Raw genomic sequence first — 17,550 nt, 5'->3', positions numbered from 1 at the left:
CAGGTCAGGACTTCTGTGAGAGGGCGAACAGGGACTAGAGAAGCTGGCACTCAAGTCAGTTGATTCTGCTTAGCTATCACTAAAAAAGCTTAGTGTGAGATACTGAGATAAATTATTGAAATTAGAAGTGTATATTTGGGGGTCATTTTAACTATCCCTGCTATTCCTGTCCCTCGGTATTTTTCATATTCAAGAGTGGGCCTCATAGTCAGGCATGCAAATTTAATCATCCAAATTCATTATTCAGGCTGAATTAACTGAAAAAATATAAAATGTTATAAAAACAATATAACTATCTTTGTTATGTTGCTTGAGTTGCTCAAGCAACATGAACAACAATAGGAATAACACAAGTTAATGTTTTAAGTAATAATTTCAACATCATAAGTCAAAGGAATAAGGCTCAAACTTCTTTTAATTTTTTATTTTTGGAAGCATCAAGATGATCAATTCTACTTATTCACTCAAGGTTTACTCTCAGGATTTGTATTTCTAAAGGTGAAATGCAAATTTTTCCCTATTCATTAAAAAATTTGTAGTTAAAATTCTCAATATCTTTAATGCCTGCCTTTATTCAAGCACAAAATATATCCATAATGAAATACAAGAATAAAACAGAAAGTCCTGAGAACTCAATTTAGAAAATGTAAAATGGAGAACAGATTAAAAATAGAAATTGTGATATGTTTGCATGTAAAAAAAAAAAAAGTTGATGTCAGAGATACACAATGCCTAGCACTTTCCCTGTTGACCCTATCAGTATGTGCCCAAGTCGCATGTCTCCTATGCATTCATTCGTTCAATAAGCATTTCTTGAGCATCAGCTGGATGCCAGGCACTTTGCTAGGCACAAAGGATACAGATATCAAATAAGACATTTACATGTTTGCTCTGGGTCACCACCCAAATCTCATGTTGAAGTGTTATCCCCAATGTTGGGGGAGGGGCCTGGTGGGAAATGATTGGATCATGGGAGCAGATTTCCCCCTTGCTATTCTCATGATAGTGAGTTATCATGAGATCTTGTTGTTTAAAAGTGTGCAGCACTTCTCCCTTCCATCTATTCCTCCTGCTCCTGCCATGTAAGACAGTGTGCTGGCTTCCCTTTCCCCTTCTGCCATGATTGTAAGTTTCCTGAGGCCTCCAAAGACATGCTTCCTGTACAGCCTGTGGAACTGTGAGTCAATTAAACCTCTTTTCCTCATAAATTACCCAGTCTCAGTTGTGTCTTCATAGCAGTGTGAGAATGGACTAACACAGACATGATCTCTAGTGAGAGTGTGAGAGGCCACAGAAGGCAATAAGTGATAGCAATGAGGGTTTTCAATAGCAAGATGATAGACGCTGGTTAAGGAAGATGCCCAACTTCCTCAGTAAATGGTGCCTTGTTGAGTTAAAGAAGTGGGGCAAATGTGCCCTCAGCTAATGCCTGGCATCTGTAGAGTCTAGGATCCTAGGCAAGGCTGAAGCAAATGATTAGCTTTGCCTGTAAAGAAACTGAAGGGAGATTATAAAACAGCTACAGGAGACCTGTCTCAGACTTCTGCTTCCAGGAATGGCAGACTAGGGAATTTTGACCAGTTCCCCTAACTTTTTCTTTTTAGCTCACTGCCAAGTCCACCCACTAACCAGTTTGCTCGCAGTTACATCAGACCACACTGGGAGCAGGAAGTATATCCAGGGTCTTAGCTCCGCCATCCGATGAGGCTTTTCCTGGCTTTTGTGGATTTATCCAGCAGACCTGGCACCTGGTTGATAAAGCACCAAGTCTAAGCATCTAAGTGGCCTTACTTGGACACCTCACTCTAGAGTCTACCCAATACCACTGCCTCCTCCTCTTCAGTCTTTAATTCACATCTTCATTCAATAAATATGTATTGAGTGCTCAGTATGTGCCAAGTACCATGCCAGTGCTGGGGATATAAAGGTAAACAAAACTGAAACGGTACATGTCCTGATGGTGCCTTCAGTCAGGTGGACAGGTTCTACAACTAGAACTCAATCCTCAATCCTAAGTCATTTGGCTCAACACTGAAATCAAATCACTTGACCCAACTCTGAAATCATGTTATTGCCAGGATTCTGCCCTAGAAAGTGGGAATAAACTGATCCTATCCAAACTTTCTCCCTTATACAGTTGGGCCAGAAAATAATATGGAGCTAAGGGAGGAAAAAGAAAAAATGGGCCAAGTTTAATTTTAGCCATATAGCATTTAGGAATGCTATATCACCAAGCCAAGAAAATAATCTGAAAACAAATCCAAATGGACATGGAATCCATGAGCCAAGTGGTTCACTTGAGAGCTAAGTCACCAAAACTGAGAAGTTTCCAATGACAAGTCAGGTGACACCAGGCCAAAATCAAGAGTTAAGTCTAGCAGCCAAGTGGCAGAGGAAGAGAAAGGGTTTTAAACCAGCATAGTTGGAAAGCCAGGCCCTACCCCTTACCAGCTATGTGAGTTTGGTCTAACCTCTCTGTATGCCAGCTTCCCCGTCTATAAAATGAAAACAATAATAGTACTTCTCTCATGAGGACATTGTAAGTTTTCAGCGACTTAATGCATTAACATTAATGGTGACTAGAATACCATAAGTACCTTAATAAATGTAGCTCTATTACTCTCCCTGAAGAGGTCAGAGAAATATTCTAAGACGGCTTCTTGAGCTCAGTTTCGAGGGACCTTTATCTTCTGCTCCACAAACGGCATACTGTATTCATCTTCATGGGGAAACAATTAAGGTGTAATAGGTTCTCTTGTTAAGTAACATGGCTGATGTATAGTCAGAATCTTAAAGCAAAACGATAAAGAGGTCTTTGATAAAATGTGAAACATTACTAATGTTCATGGGGGGTGTTCTGCAGTGGGTAGATCTAAGCAAACCTACCCCCAAAAGTCTGAGGAAGCTGAGGGGCCAAAGAAAGAACCTGAGGAGCCAAAGAAGCTGAGGGGCCAAAGAAAAACCCTGATGAATTCCAGGATTTTTTGTTTTTTGGTGTTTTGTTTTGTTTTTGTAAATTACTTTATTTCTTCCATGATGATTTAGTCCCCAGAGGGACTACCTTCAAACAAGTATAAATATTTTACAAATAGTATCTGGCTATTTTCTAACCAATTGAGTAATCTGTTGCACAATAAGCCACCTCACATCTTTCAGTGAGAAATACATTACATTTGAATGGTAAAGACATTAATCAATTAAAATTTGCTTTAAATATTTATTTGGGGGAGGGAAGATCACATTTTTACTTAATGAGGAAAAACATATTTGCAGTCCAGAGGTCTTTTATTATTGGTTTGTTTTTTTTTTTACACCTACTATGCCATGAATTCATAGGGAATAGGTTCCAGCAGCCCAGGCTCCTTCCTACTGGTTCTTACAAAGTGCGTTTCTCTGGATGGAGCAGGCTGGTGCTTCAGTTGAACCCAGGTACCTTTCTCTTTGGCTTCCTTGTTTTTCTGATCATTTCCTTCATGCATTCATTTCAGGAAGGTATCTTGTTTCTTGGAGTGCTTAATGTGCTCAATACACACATGAATTCTCTTGGCAAGAATCTTGTCCTTGTTTGTTTACAAACAACATCAACAGCATGCTGGGCAACACTGTAGACTTTTCCAGTTTTGCCATGGTAGCATTCGTGGGGCATTCCTTTTTGAACAGTACCCATTCCCTTATGTCTACAATATCACCTTTCTTAGAGAGTCACATATACGTGGCCAAAGGAACAACTCCATGTTTTCTAAAAAGCCTAGAGAACATATACGGGTGCCTCTCCTCTTTTCCTTTGTGTTCTTCATTTTGGTGAATTACTGAAAGATGACCATTCTGGCCTCCAGTTTCTTAGGAAGAAACATTTAATGGGGATTTATGAACAGAAGCTATGTCTGGTCTCAGGCAGCCACAAGACAAGATGATGGATCCATGTGCCATTACCCCCTTCAGACCCAGGGATTATAGACCATAGGGAAAAGAATGATTCAGAAGGGATTTGTAGGACAATCGAAGTATGGTAATGATAACATCAAGATTATTTTACCTAAAGGCAGGATTTACAGTCCCTGTTCTTACACAAGGAACAACAGATAAACTGGAAGTTTTAAAGGCCTTTCTGGAACAAGAATTAGTCAGAAGTCAACACAGTGGACAGATTAGCTTCCAAGATGGAGTTGCTTTGGCCTCCACAGAGGGCAACATGGAAGAGGATATTGAAAAATAGAGAAGTTAGGAAGAATGTGAAAAGTTTATGATAAGAAGTAGCCCTAAGGGAGCAAAAGAGAGGAGCCCGTAACGGGAAGCCCAGCTGGAATCTCACCTGAGCGCCCCAGCTTTAGCCCTACTGGAATGGAATTGCTAATGGCTGATCTTTCTAAAGAGAAACTTTATTACAGGTATTGGTCTATTTTAAAAATCAAATAAGGCCAAGTTGTACCTCAATCTTTTTGCTCGGTCCACTCTTCTGCTTCTTGTTTCATTCAACTCCATGAGGTCTTTCCTCCATAAAGAATTTTCAGGCACTTTAGTCTGTTCTACAAGTCTCTAGCTTTTGTTTCCCCCTCAGTGACCTGATCACGGATCTTGTTATGGATCCAATTTTGTGGCTCACAAACAAAATCCCTTCAGAAATGTTCTGTGAAGCAGCCTTGACAGGGCTGCCTGGGACCTGAGAGCTTTCATTTTCTCCCCCATGAAGCTCTGCATGATCAAACACAGAGAACAGAATGGGAGAATGGGAGGGAGCGGGAGGAGGTTGCATTTAGCTGCCAGAGCTCACGTTTGGCAGTTTGCACTCCTAGCTACAATTCCTCAGCTCTTTTCTGAGGTTATAAATAAATTTTGACCTCATATCTTAATTGGCATATAAACATAAATTTACTAGAAAATAAGGCATGTTTTAAGGAACAGTTGAATTTTTACTGTATTCATCATACCTATTTATATTATTTAAGGTGAATCCGTTCAATTGTGGTTTTGCAAATAGATGGAATCATTTCCGGAAAAGTAATAACAACAAATCAATGTCTTATTCCAGTATTATAAAAGCATAAGCCTCTTTTTAAATGACTACAGTTGCGTGTCAGAAAATCTAAACAAATGTGCAGTTAAAAATGATTGTTATACCTTAGGGACTTAGTTTATACAAGACAGATTAGCAAGATATGAGCCTCATTATGCATGAAAGTCATTTGTTTTTCCATGAATACAGCATAGCACAAGTTCTGGGGTTGCAATTCATAAAGAGAATGAACGTGAAGACACAGCACTGTTATGACATTAATCTTCATGAATATGGAAAGAAGTGAATTACTATCTTTTTCTTTATGAGATGAAGAGAACTGTCGCAACAAATTTGAATCTTGGTGTACATTGGAATGTGAGAGCTGGAGGATCCTCAAAGAGTGAGTCTAACCCCTTCTAATTACCAAAAGGCAATTGGGAATCAACATTTTCAAGGGACTCACTCACCTTTATGTGGTGAGTTAATGACAAAGATGGTACAGACCTCCAGTCTCCCAAAATCAAGACCTTTTCGCTGACCCATAAAAGGGGCAAATTTTCTCCTAATTCCAGTTTTTTTAAACATTCAAGAGTCTTTCTTCCATGTGAGTGATTTTTAAAATGCACTTAACAAGAGCTCCTAAATGAAATATAAATATCCAATCAATCAATTCTTGCATACTTATTAGGGCTAACTCACTTCTTGGTATTTATCTACTTTTTGTCTATATTTCTGCTTTGTGAATTCTACTAAGTTATTTGCTCTGTTAACATTATCTATAGTTATAAATCTGGGCATTTCTATATAGATGTTTAGTGTTATGACTCTGCAAGGAAAGTGTCCAGGCTACTAACCATTGGCTGTGCCCTCGTATATTTAATGCCTACGTTTAAAAGTTCCACTGAAAATCCATTGACATTCCATTATGTGTAAGGAATTGCAATCTCTAAGGTTGTTAGGTCCTTTTTGGAGAAGCAAGAGTGCTTAACAAAGAAATAGTAAATATTTTAACAAATTAAAGCAAACAGTCATTTCAAAATGCCTTATGTTAAAATAGAGTTCTCTATCAATAGAACACTTACTAATTATAAACATGTGCTCTAATTGTTGCCAGACATACTAACTCATTAAAAGGATATCATTGTATAAAGGCATTGGGAAACTAGAATTGAAATCAAAAGACTTTAATGTTAAGCACTGGCTTCCTCAGACAGGGAATACAGTGAAGGAAGAACCATGTGATGAAGAGAAACCAGCCTGGCTCCCAAGGCCAACCTCACCACCTACTGCTAATGCAACTTTGAGCCATGTCCTAACACCTAAGGCTTAGTTTCCAGCTCATTGGTCAAAGGGGATATAATTTCTACCTCAAGAGTAGTTGTAAGAATTAAGCCAGAAAAAGTATACGAAGCACCAAGTAGAATGCCAGAACCATAACTGGGACTCAGTAAATGTCAGTGTATTACTTCTTTACACATCCCAACCTTCACTCCCTCTAATCTCTCTGCCTTGGCTCCTAATTCGAATAATCTGCATTACAAGAAAACTAGAAGGACAATGCACAGTAAATAGGGAGAGCATCTGATTCATTGCAAAACTCCTTCCATAGGAAAAAGGATTGCTGAAATAAAATTACATAGCAAAAAGATCTCCTTCCAAGACTTAAAACAAGTGGAAGAGGCACAGGTAATAGAAGTGCTGTTAACTGTCCAAGAAGTAGCAAAGAGAACTTCTCGGATTGGGGGTAGAGCCTTCTGACTTAGGCTATGAGTGAACAAAAGTGCCTTGCGCTGAGGTAAGCAAGGAAGAGGTTAGGATGAGTAGAGGATGTGAGGAAGGATGGGAGCCGGTTCAGCTTTGGATGGTAACAGGTTGAGTTTTAGACGTGTTAGGTTCGGACTTTGTGATTCTCTTTGTTGTGGTGGTTGTTTAGTTTTGTTTTTGTTTTTGTTTTGAGACAGGGTCTCACTCTGTCGACAGCCTGGAGTGCAGTGGCATGGTCATGGCTCACTGCAGCCTCGACCTCCCCAATCTCAGCTGGTCTTCCCATCTCAGCTTCGAGAGTAGCTGGGACTACAAGTGTGCATCACCAGGCCCGACTAATTTTTGTACTTGTTGTAGAGACAGAGTTTTGCCATGTTGCCCAGGCTGGTCTCAATCCACTGGGCTCAAGCAATCTACCCAAAGTTCTGGGATTACAGGCATAAGCAACCCCACCCCCAGCTTGGACTTTGTGGATTCTCTAATCTTCCCATCTCTTCCCCCTCCAATTAGACAGTGGCCTCTAAAGAAATGCTTCAAGCACGTGCACTACATTAAAATGACTTAATTTTCAAGAAATCCCTTTTATAAAGCAAAGCATTGTTTGATAAAGCAACTCTTTAACATAGTTATTTTGTGAATTTCAATTTCAATGTATCTGGTTTTCTTTTAAGGAAAGCACATCTGCACATATGTTCATGATGATCATTAAGAATAGATTTTCAAGCCTGTAATCCCAGCACTTTGGGAGGCCGAGGCGGGTGGATCACGAGGTCAAGAGATCGAGACCATCCTGGTCAACATGGTGAAACCCCGTCTCTACTAATACAAAAAAATTAGCTGGGCACGGTGGCGCGTGCCTGTAATCCCAGCTACTCAGGAGGCTGAGGCAGGAGAATTGCCTGAACCCAGGAGGCCAAGATTGCGGTGAGCCGAGATCGCGCCATTGCGCTCCGGCCTGGGTATCGAGAGCGAAACTCCGTCTCAAAAAAAAAAAAAAAAAAAAAAAAAAAGAATAGATTTTCGAACTCATTGCTTGGGGAATGATGACTGCCAACTCTGAAACTTATTTGAGTTGTACATCACGATTTCTATTTAATCCCATTTATCATTTCAAAGTTAAGTTGTGGTCTTTGCTCAAAAAGAAACAATTCGGTCTTTAGCAGCACTTTTGGAAATTGCATATGAGTCTCTTGAAAATTATCATGTTCAACAACATCACTTTTAATTTTGGCCAAAAGTTTTTAAGAACTTTTTCCCGTATCTAAAACTTCCCCTCCCTGCACCCTACGCCATCCCCAACCCCTATCTCCTGACACACACCAAATTTTAAGATCTTTGAAAGATCTAGTGCTTCTTACTTTGGAAGCACCACCTCCATAATATATCAAATGTATTAAAATAATTCATGAAATTATTTACAACTTTACAAGTTAAATTGCAGTAAACTGATATAATTTTATATTTTAAAGGTATTTAAATTAAATATTAATTAATCTCAATTTTTAGGACACTGTTGTTTTTAATTTTGGAGCCAACAAAGAAATTTAAATTTTCAAACTTGTTTTCTAGGCTCTTGAAAAGCTGATTTAAGCTTTAGGCCCTTGAAAAGTACTTGTTCATTAAGTACTTTTTCTGTCATTGCCAATAAATAAAATAGTCCCAACAACAAATCTTCACTCAAAGAAAATATAAGACACTAGTACTTTAAGAATATTTTTGCTGATTTTTCCCCCTCACAACATAAAGCATTTATATCATTTTAAATATTTCTTATCATGTGTTCTTTTTTCCTCCTGGAATAGTTAGAATGGAACACTAAGATGTTTGGGAATTACAGATTAGCTAGCTTGTCCTGGGAGTGAGGATGTCACCTCTTTTCTTGCCACGGGATTTACTATGTACTCAGGCATGGTGTGGAATAAAAGCCAGTCTTATGCACCTCTGTCCTGTTATGAGACTTTTAGCAAGCTCATTAGGGCCACCTAGATGGTCCAACAAAGACCTAAGATAGATCCTGGTCATCCATAGACTTTGCTTCAATTCCTATAAATTTTGGAATGTATTAAGAGGAAAGCCATTACCAAAAGCAAAATGTTATCATTTAAAATACTTATTTCACCAAATTGTCAAATATGCAACATAAAATATATAAATATATCTTAGTTATTGACCTTGGCAGCAAACTACCAAGTTTCTCGAAGTTTATAATGAATTTCAGAAGATCTCCTTTGCTAGTTTCTCCTGGCTGAAATGACAAGGGCAAGAAGGACCATCAGTTGTTCCCTCTGTTTCTCCTTCCTCACCCAGCACAGTTCACTCTGCTGAAGTCACTCACTTTTTTCCAGGTGTCACTCCAAGTAACACCTTGAAGAAAAGAGGACAGAAAGAAAGAAAAGGCATGGAATAAGTGGATTTAATGCCGTATGGGAAGGAACCTTCCCTATGCTGCACATGCCCAAATCTGCATCCCTCTCTCTGTGGAGGCAACTTGAATTAAGACAGAAGCAAAAGCCAATTTAGCCAATAATTTGACAATATCCTCTGGACACCCTTTTCCTCAAACATGAATAGCCACTTTCTTTTGACAATGAAAGAAAAGTAGCTCCTATAGTATTAATTTCTCAAAAAGCAAAGTTGTGTTGAATGTAATGTGTCCACTTAAGATCTGCTTTTTATTCCACCAGAGACAGTGTTAGAGAATTGATTTGAAAAACTGCAGCACATAATAATTGCAATTTATTGATGGTGTTAATTATTTTTGTTACTGTTTTGTCATTTTGTTTGCATTTTTAAAGACTCGAGAACTTACATGTGGAAGAAGGGAATTGATTTTAAAGCAAAGCTAGTTATTTATGTTGACAAAAGATAAAAATCAAAGGGTGATTTTTTTCTTTTTAAATTTTATTGTTCTTTTAATTTTTTTGTAACAAAGGCAGGATTTTTTTTCTTATCTATGAATAGAAATTCTGTGTGATATTATAGTTAATAAAGAGAGTGTTAATATTTTCCCCCTTTCCACTTTTGCAATGTGCTTTCGGTACTGCCTTTTATGTATTTTAAATATAGAAGTCTGTGTTACATTTGGGGAAACATACATATACTGAAAATATAGTCTCCCAAATGGGCCTAGGTATTTCAGTTGCCAGAAATCTATTTCACACACGTTAGTCTAGCAACAGTCTAACTGTGATGCCTATAAAAAGAATAAGTTGAAATTGGAGAATTTAGCAATAACTGCCCAATAAAAGAGATTCATTTTATACCAGAAATAAAGTTAACCTGATTTTTAATTAAAGGCAAAAGATATATGGAGATGAGCAAGAATACCTACACATCTTGAGATGCTTTTCCATTTTCTCTCCTTGCTCCCCTAACCCAATCATACTATTTGCACATTGCAAAATAATTAGCTTTAGTAGCAAGGCTGACAGGCCCTGAAACTGACATCTTCAATCTTCTTACCAATTCGATCTCGAAGGACAAAAATGTAGATTGTAAAACATATATACATATGCAAGGAGGAAAGGATTACATATTTGAAATGAGACTTTGTAAAGTAACAAAAGCTAAATGTGATCTCTTTGTATAAACTCAACCCAGAGCCTCCAACTTCTAACTTAATTTCTTCCTCTTTATTCCCCCCAAACTTAACATGGTGCCTTGCAAACCAGAAGCACCCAACCATGTGTGTGTGTGTGTGTGTGTGTGTGTGTGTGTGTGTGTGTGAATAGATGAATACGTGAAATTTCCCATAGGAGTATTATCCTTTCCCCAGGAAACTATCACAGAAACACTCTTTTTTCTGAGGGGTGAGAGTGGAATAACGAGTATAACCAAGAAACATGATGAAAAGGGACCCCTCAAGAATCTCATTTATTCTACACAGAGGCAACAAACTAAAATAGGACATTTTAGTATTCTCCCTAACTTAAGAATAATGGCACAGTTTGTAACCGGGAGAAACTCCCAATTAACAGATGATGTTGCTCGTCTTCCCAGCTACACTCAAAATGACTGATGATCATCTGAAAAAAAACTTGCATGCTAATAATTATTAACTCCGTGGGTGCCTCAAAAGTTTTCCACCAAGATTGTTACCTTGGTTAGTGAAGTTTTCTTGCAAATAAGAGATTTTAATCTCCAGCAAATTAGGCATAGAATTACAGAGAAATTTCTTTTTCATGAGGCTTAAACATTTTTCTTTCAAAATAAGCTTAACTTTTAAGGAAAAAAAAAAAAGGACATTTAAATAGAAGGGAAGAAATCTTTTCCAAACAGTTATTCAGTTTTCACAGTGAAATAACTGAACCTAAAGCTCCACGTGATTTAAAAGTAAGGAGTATCCTAAATCTAAGCCATGCCTATTGCACCGGTTTATTCTCCAGAGAACGCTCTCATGAGGAGATTGGGAGGTCTCTTATTTGTCAGTCAGGGTGAAATCACCAAGGTGTCACTTAGAGAAACATATTCATGCTTCTCCAATGCCTTCTAAAAGTCCCCTGTCAGGAAAACTACACGTATTCTAGCCTTGTTCATTTTATCTCCTTAAACATCACATATCATTAATCATCTCAGTCTGTCAAGACAAGGAGCTGAAAAACACTTATACTCCCAAATCATTCAAATATCAAACAGGTATCAAACACAAAAATGCACTCTGGCTACCAATTACCAATTTCAAGGTGCCGAGTTCTATTCCAGGCTCTTAACTTCGCCCTCCCACCATCAGGCTCAGAGGATGGCACATCACAGACCAAAAAAATAGCTATGTTCACGCATGTGATGAACTTCATCCTACGGAATGAACAGCCTCTTTCCTGAGACATGGAGAGAAATGTGCCACCCACTGTAACCATGACTTCCTCCTGGGGAGGTGCCCAACACTCCCCTGAATGCATGGTTGGCCCTAAGAGGAGCCCACGTTCCTCCTCCCCCTCAACCAAAGCTGCCTCCCTGATGGCCTGCCACACATGAGACACTCTATGAGACAGCTTTTCCCATAACCAAACATCCAAGGCATTGCACTGCTAGTAAGGACAAAGTTAGGTGGACACGCCATTGAAAGGGTCTGGAAAGCCAGCACAGAACAATGGGTGTCTGCTGAGGGTGGGAGCAAAACGGAAGGACATGGCGTTGACTAAAGATAATCTTACCCGACTCTGTAACTTCTCCCTGAACCTGCAGCTCTGAGGTCTGGAAGGGTGATGAGAATAGCATCAGGCATCTGTGGATGTGCACATGGTACACATGGAAACTGCTGCCTTCTATGTGTCTACCTCAGGGCCCTTCTAACCATCACTCCAAAACAATTTTGAGTTGTGTCACTACACAGCTTTTAGTACTCAACTCCTAAACTCAAACAGGTAATCTTCTTAGTTTATAACATTATAGCTTTTTCATTTCTAAATATATTTTTCCCCAAATATCCAAGTGTTTCTGCATCTTCTTACTTTTGTTGATTTTGTTCTCTCTGCAGTAAGAGCCCTCCAACCATAATACCTTAGCTAAATAGCGCCCGTCATTTAAGACCCAATGCCTACCACATTTCCTCTGTGAAGATCCTCATTAAAGAGAAAGAATCGTCATCAAACCTGCACAGAATTCTCCTGTCATCTAAATTCTGGATGCAGATTGGCTAGACCAGCAGAACACGGGAAATGCCCCATCTCAGTTCCAACAATAACCCGCGGTAGGGTATTCAATACATGCTAGTACAGATAGCTACTTCTGACCACTTCTGCAAGTAACAGTTTTCTAGAATCCTGATATCACAGTGCTAAACAAGTTACTTTAGCCTTGAACTAATCATAGCAAATAACTTCTGCCAAAATTAAAATGAGACTGCTTCCTTATAATTGGGAATATATATCTTCTCTATGGTCGCTCCTCTCTCGGCTATATTGCTTTCCCTTCGCTTTACATGCCAGTTCTGCTATTTTCTCTTTCATTAGCATACTACCAGATCTTTCAAATGAAAGCATTAAAGTAGATAATTTTCTATATTTTTCCTTAAAAAATCACTTCAGATTTATATGTAGTTATTAAATGAAAATAATCAAATACTATTTCCATAATATAGTATCTTTTGGATAGCAAGATAATTAGTTTTTAAATGTTTCTGATTTGGTTCAGCTCTAAGGAATTAGGTGTTTCCTATTTATAATCTATTACATGACTAATGTGTATAGTGTTCACCTTCAAAAGCGTCCAAAATGAGGAATTCAGTATGTTAGCTCATTATTCATATTCCTACTAGCCAGGTAAATTGGCCTTTTACTTTTCACAATTTTTCCAAGTCTTTGATTCCTATTACTATGCTTCTTAATGGTTATGTGTTTTCATTGACAATAGTAGGAAAGAAATAGTAGGAGGAAAGAAATAAGCAAAATACTAAAGCTTTAAAGATAAAAATGACAATATAAAAAAGGTACACTATATTAAGAATAAGAAACTCATGACATTCAACCTTTTCTAAAGGAAAGAATAGCATATTCATGAATTTATGTACATCCAGAGTAAAGTTTATAAAAGGTTTAAACACTATCTTCATATAATAAACCCAGATTTTAAAAAGAGCTTTTGTTTTACTCACAACATCCTTCATTATGATGGATCGTGTAAATGTTGCCATTTAAATATAGCAGATGAATTTCTTACATATTAGATACCGAATAATATTAGTTCTAATGAGGAGAACGAGGATTTACATTAATTGGGCACTGACGGGAGCTTGTCAGTCACTTTTAACATATAATCTCATTGTATAACCATCTGCAATGAATATTTCACTCTACATTTTACAGATTTAAAAACTGAGGATCAGAGTGACATTCCTAAGTGGCTGAACTAAAGTTTGTGTTTAATCTGACCCCGAAGGCGATGATCTTTTCACTATACCATCTGGCCTGCCTCAATTGAGCCTTCATTATCAATAAGCCTGTGAGGACAGATATAATGTGATACCTAAGAGGAGACAAGGAGAAGCTAAGAGGAGATAATCAATGTCTTTCCCAAATATTTAGTCCACAAAAACCCTGGGAGATTTCAACCCAATTATGAGACCATAAATTAAAATTTAAAAATTATCTAGTTTAGCATGGGATTACAAAGTCACAAAATGACTTATAATACTTCTTCATCTAACCATACATTACATGATGAACTCTAAAGTATTTTCCAGAACAAGACCCCACTCAAAGCAACTACTATTAAAGCCATCTAAAAATAAAATAAAATAAGTCTCTATGATAGTGATATACGGCCATTATCCTTGTGATGGTAAACCAGATACTAAAGTTTAGAGGTGTCATTTCTTTACTGTGCATGCCTGTTCTTTTACCTAACACCAGTAAAAAGGGAAGATATAGAGAATAAAGGGGCATGATCCCAGAATAAATAACAGATTCATCAGCACAATCAGACACCTGTTACAACATGGCTTTTCCTAATTCAAGATCTGTCTCTAGTCTCTATTGGAGCAGTTGCCAATAACTAGGCCCCATATAATACACTGGAGATCTGGAGTGGACTCAGATAGTCCTGGCCTTCCAAGATCCCACAGTCCAATAAGAGAGATAGATCAATTACACACTTATATATCTCTATGACATGTCTATTGCAATAGACATGTCATAGAGATATATAAGTGTTCAAAGGTAACAATGACCCTGTGGTCACCATTGGGGATAGGTCAAGTGGTGACTATGTCAACAGGTGGAGGTGGGGCCCAGCAAAGGAAGAAAAGGGCTGGTGTCTTCCAGATCTGGCATTTGGCTTCCTGGGCTGCAAGTTGCAATAAGCCTGCAATGCAGTTGATTAGCGCCACACTGTGCAGGGCCTAGCACATGGCAGCAAGAATTCTGTATCAAACTGATGACCTTCGAAAGAGCGGTTTCTGTAGAAAGGAAAGGTCTAAAATTAAACTACAAAGTGTGATTTGCTTTTATAAATCCCATGACCAAGGCTCCAAGCCTTCCCTTTTCTCTTGTCAGCTGCTGCCAACATCTGAAGTTTCATTCAACACCTTGAAAGTCATTTCCTTATGCCTCACACCCTTGGAAGATTTAATTAGTGATACATTCAAAGTAGAATAAACAGAGCAATAAAGAGAAAAATTAAAGTAGTGTCAGGAAGCATCAGTAGCAGGAGATTGGCCAAGGGAAGAAATCAATGGATCTTGAGGACGGGAAGGAAGTCTGTACGCCCAGCCATTCCTGTCCACCCCCACCCTTCATACTTCCCTGCAGAAAATGAGAGTCAACCAGTGAGGAAAAAGAAGGCTCTAGGCTTGTTAGAAAGTCACAGCCAGTGAGCACATGAGTTGAATGCATCAATTTGAAGTCAGACAGATGAATATCCATGTACCAGCTGTGTGGACCTCAGCAAGTCACAACCTCTCTGATCCTTGCTTTTTTGCCTATAAAATAGGGATACAAGCAGTACCAGCCTTAGAGTTGTTGGAAAGAAGAAATGAGATAAAAGAAAAAGAGCCTGGCCCAGTGAGCCCTATGGTGGACTTCCATTATTAGCTGGAACTTTAGATGAAAACAGAGGTCAGGTACCCAACTTCTGCTGCATTCAGATAATGGAAGACACAAACCCTTCCAACCCCAGTGTGCGCATGCATGCATGTGTGTGTATAAGTAGAAAAATTCCATTCTCAAACTGATTGTTTTCTTATAAGAAAAAGATTGTTTTCTTATAAGGAGCCATGAGCACCTTAATGCCATTCTGGGGAAGAGTTCTAAATCAAACAAAGAAGAAGAAAGAAGAAGGAAGAATGAAGAAAGGAGGAGGAGGAGGAGGAAGAAGAAAAAGAAAGTAGAGAAAAAAGGAAGGCAGAAAAAAATAGAAGAATTTATTCTTGTGGAAATTTGGCATCCAAAGTATAGGACTAGAAAAAGCTAAGTTGACAGAAGTAGGATTCTCAGGATGCGAAAGAACATGCACTCTTTTCTGCTAAAGAGACACTATGCTCAATACCCTGGTTTAACTGTTAAGGACCTCTATGTTTACAACCAATATTTGCTCTAACCACGTGCGTGCATGCACACACACACACACACACACACAGGCCCATGCCCAGCTCACACCTGTCTATTGTATTACTTTCAAAGTGTTACTTTGTGTTTCAATGTATTACTCTGTATTTCAAAGTAACACTTTGTAGTTCAATGTATCACTTTTTGCCATTACTTTCAATGGCAAAAACCTCAATTACTTTTTCACCAACCTAATATTATTTGGAACACCAGATGTCATGGGTCTCCAGAATGCACCAAGTGAGGCTAGAGAGCACTAGCAAGACCGAATGTGCAGGAGAAGTGCAGAGAGACCAATGGTCATGGTGTCAAGGCTGCATAGAAGGATCAGGGCTGGGCAATTCACCTTGGGAAGTGGGGGAAACAACTGTTTAGAGCAAACTAGGACTATGGGTCTAGAACCCATTCCTATAGATGGAGGCCTGAGGGGCTTTGTATAAGGACACATTTAACTCAGAGGTTCCCAAACACCTCTGGCCAAGACTTGAGGAGCTCAGTATGAATCTCACTGTGCCTTGGCTTTTTTTTTTTTTTTTTTTTTTAAGTACCCAGGGCTAAAGCACTCTAGAAAACGTTAATGACCCAAGAATGACTACCCATGAACATTCAAAAATGCTACATCAGGCTACTCTTCAGAAATAGTTTTACTCAAAGAACTAAAATGCAAATGGTCTTTAAAAAGTATTTCTCCAAAGAGCTTAACGTTTGACTGAATGCTATATTTTTCAAGAAATTTTATCTGTCAGTTTGCTGAATGCCAGATATAGGTGAAGGGAAGGAAGGCAGCAAATCACACTGCCACGTATGCACCTATGCAACAATCTTGTATGTTCTTCACATGTACCCCAAAACCTAAAATGCAATTAAAAAAAAGAAAAATTTTATCTGCGTGTAGAGAGAGCTTTATTCTTGTTTACATAACACATTCAAACATTTTGACAAATTAACTGTCATCTGCCAAGCCAAAGTCCAAGAACTTCCTTAGGGAAGAAGTTGGGCACAATTAGCAGCTTAACAAAACACAGCTGCAATCCAGAAAGTACCTTAATTCTAATCCCCTTAAGCTTTCAACAGAGGGGAAAAAAAAAAAAAGAATGCAACTAAAAACATCCCAAGGGTCCCTAATATTGAGGTCACAATATTAAAGGGACAATTCTAACAGGTCCTGGAAACACCTGCCATATCAGAGAAATACTGACAGCCCACATCGCCATTCAACACACAGCAACTTTGCTCTTCTTCAGAGCCTTAGTTTGTGGTTTGAATTCATGATTTACTTAGTTAACATTTCTAATATACCCTTTCCCAGACAAGGTAAATATATCAATGTAGTCCATCCATAAGAAGAAACTATTGATTATTACATTTTTATTATGGAAAAGCAGACTTGGTGAATTATACCACTTGGATTTAATTACTTTGGTCAGCAGTCCAGTGACTTCAAGGATAAAGCTGGAAGACACATCTATAGCGAATAAACGGAAAATCTCCAGCAGCTCTGACTTACTCTACTAGGGTATGACCTCAATTCAGCTGGAGTCAGATTTTACCTTCAGTGCTGTTTTTATGAGTCTGTTTGAGGAATGAAGAATCAATTATTAAAAGATCTTAAACTTGGAATGAAAAATCACAACTTAACATAGTGATTTTGGCTTTTATATACTGAAGCCTGTTAAAGTTAAAAGAGTCCTTTGAAATTATCTCATCCAGATCTTTCATATTACAGATGAGGAAGGTGGGATCCGAGGA

The 17,550-nt window shown here is 38.3% G+C and overlaps 1 pseudogene; it reads right to left on the bottom strand.

Annotated features, from left to right (window-relative positions):
* Window positions 1-3,317: 3,317 nt before the first annotated feature.
* On the bottom strand, window positions 3,318-3,797 carry LOC135275269 (large ribosomal subunit protein eL21-like; annotated as a pseudogene).
* Window positions 3,798-17,550: the final 13,753 nt, after the last annotated feature.

Source organism: Aotus nancymaae, unplaced genomic scaffold (genome assembly GCF_030222135.1).
Source record: "Aotus nancymaae isolate 86718 unplaced genomic scaffold, 86718_ANA_hifiasm-v0.15.2.pri h1tg000016l, whole genome shotgun sequence".
In the NCBI taxonomy this organism is placed as follows: domain Eukaryota; kingdom Metazoa; phylum Chordata; class Mammalia; order Primates; family Aotidae; genus Aotus; species Aotus nancymaae.
The sequence above is the reverse complement of the archived record's forward strand: the minus strand, read 5'-3'. Positions and strand labels throughout refer to the sequence as shown.